This window comes from Otolemur garnettii, unplaced genomic scaffold (assembly GCF_000181295.1).
Source record: "Otolemur garnettii isolate 467f Iridium unplaced genomic scaffold, OtoGar3 scaffold00094, whole genome shotgun sequence".
NCBI lineage: Eukaryota > Metazoa > Chordata > Mammalia > Primates > Galagidae > Otolemur > Otolemur garnettii.
The window spans coordinates 4,485,049-4,487,412 of record NW_003852489.1 but is presented as its reverse complement, the minus strand read 5'-3'; the positions used below and the strand labels follow the sequence as shown (position 1 = coordinate 4,487,412).

General features: G+C 48.9%; 1 protein-coding gene across 1 annotated transcript in view; it reads right to left on the bottom strand.

Moving 5' to 3' along the window:
* The window catches only part of BRIP1 (BRCA1 interacting protein C-terminal helicase 1), a 189,633-nt gene extending 187,905 nt beyond the window's left edge, over positions 1-1,728 (bottom strand). The window contains exon 1 of the mRNA XM_023516638.1: positions 1,587-1,728. The gene's annotated coding sequence lies outside the window, so the exon portion shown is untranslated. The remainder of the gene's footprint in view (positions 1-1,586) is intronic.
* Positions 1,729-2,364: the final 636 nt, after the last annotated feature.

Here is a 2,364-nt window from a genome sequence, read left to right as displayed (position 1 = left end):
CAACTCCTGGACTCAAGCGAGTCTCCTGCCTCAGCCTCTCAAGTAGCTGGGACTACAGGCGTCCGCCACAACGCCTGGCCATTTTTTTGGTTGCAGCCATCATTGTTGTTTGGCGGGCCCGGGCTGGGGATTCGAACCCGCCACCTTAGGTGTATGTGGCTGGAGCCTTATCCTCTTGAGCCACAGGCGCCGAGCCAACATGAGTTCCTGTAACAATTCAGATCAGATGTAATCAACCTGTAGAAACAAATAGGTGCCTGAGGCAACTCTCTAGTCTACAACTTCATAGCACCACTCTCCTCCACATACTCTGCACCTTCCTGTTTCCCCTTTCTGCAGTCTTCCAGTTAGAAGGAAAAAGCTGTGGACCAGGAGTCAGGAAGCATAGGGTCTAGATCTAGTTTTGACAGGAAATGACATGTTACCATTGATGTGTCTTTTACTTCTCTAGTCTAAGATCCTTATCTGTAATAATCCCTAATTTCAAGACTGTTGTTAAAAGAGAATATACCTTGACAAATATTAAATGCTCAATAATTTTATTTAAAGGTTAATAGATGATAATGGAAAAGAGGATAAGTTTGGAATAAGGGAACTTAAGTCTGAATTCAATTGTGTGAATCACTTAACTTTTCAGAGCTTGCTTCTTCATCTACGGAATTGCAATAATACTATGTATCTGCTCGAGTTTTTTGTAAAAATTAGCCACACCCAACCGAGCATTTAACAGAGGTGATACAGTTTAATCCTCTTTTTCTAAACCACTTTTCTTAGCCAAGGACACAGGATCCACAGACGCAATTCAGAGACAGGGACCTCCTGAAACGGCCTGAGACGTTTCTGTGTATGGCTGCATCTTTTCTTTCTAAAGATAAAAAAGTCCATTCTCTCTTCCCATAAAAATTCCCAAGGAAACAGAAAATGATACACATTTTCAAATGTGTAATTATTTGCAATAGTCTAAAAAAATGGCAAATTCAACGTGGGGACGAAGAGAGAGTTAAAACAGCAATTCAGTCGATCATGCTGATATTAACCACAACTTCTGTGTTCGAAAAGTTAAGGAACGCTATTCTAAAGGGAGTTTTCCGGTTCTAACACTTGGCGGTTTTATCAGCGAAGCACTGAGCATCGGTTCGGTGGAATCCAACCTCTTCATCCGAATCAACTCCACGCCGCTCTCGTTACTCAGACAGAACCTAGAAATCAATCCGTCCCCAATCCCAGCAGCGGCCACACTTGCCTCACAATGAGGTAGTTTCCCCCAGATATTGCATAAAGGACAAACAAATCCATCGGTCCCCCGCCTAGAGGTAACGCCCCCAGCTCCTACCAGGCGCGTGCTCAAAGGTTAGGCCAGGTCCCCTCCTCCCCAGGTTTTCCTCCCCAAATCTCCCTCTCCCCGCAGCCAGCGGAGGTTGCCGAGGCCCCGGCGATCCAACTCCGACGGGTCTGCGAGGCGTCTGAGGCGAGGGCAGAAGCACCCCTGCCGGCAGGCTTCCAGCCCTCCCTGCCCCTCGCCTTCCCTCTGACCAGCCTGTCCGAGGGAAACCGAAAGAAGCAACGCTGACTGGGCTCCCACTCACCTCAGAAAAGAAAACCGATTTCTGAGAGCAAATAAAGCGGAGCCCTGGAAGGGAAAAGACGGCACAAGCCTTAATCCTCTTATCTCTAACTCACTGAGCGGCTACTCTCGCAACCTGGTTTGCCGGCTCGCAGCAGCTACGCGCTTCTTCAGCCTCCAGCTCCCACCCGCGGGCTCAGCAACAGAGCCCGGGACGAATTCCCGCCTCCCACCCCCTGGGTCCCGGCACCCAATCGCCGAGCCCGCTCGGACAACCAATCTCCCGCCAAGAGCAGACATCGACCAATCCCGGCGTAAGCTCCGCGGCGAGCGCTCTGGCCGCGGTGCAAGCCTGGGAAGTGAAAACAGATCCAAGGTACTTGGCGGCGCCGGAAGGCAGTCTCTGGAGTGCGCTACTCGAGCAAATCTGGGGCTTTGTTTGGGGGAAAGGTGTTTTCTCGTTTGACTTTTGAAACCGCCGTTTAACCCACACAACGAATACCTTGAAAACTAGTCTCATTCTTAGGGTCCGTAGACCCGGGTAGAGGAATCACCTTAAAGCCGCGTGCACCAATGCCACTCAATTTAAATTTCCCAATTTTACAGTAGCCAGCGTATTGAAAAGACTGAATGAAGCAGGAAATGCCAGACTACTGAGCCGAAGTAGGCAAGAAGGTTCTGTGACAAATGGCTACAGTATTTCATATTTCAAAGTTTTCCAGATATTAAAATGAGCCAGAGGTAAGTTCTCAAGGTTTCCAGCTCATTACTGATACCCCCATTAAGGCTGATCGGCCTTC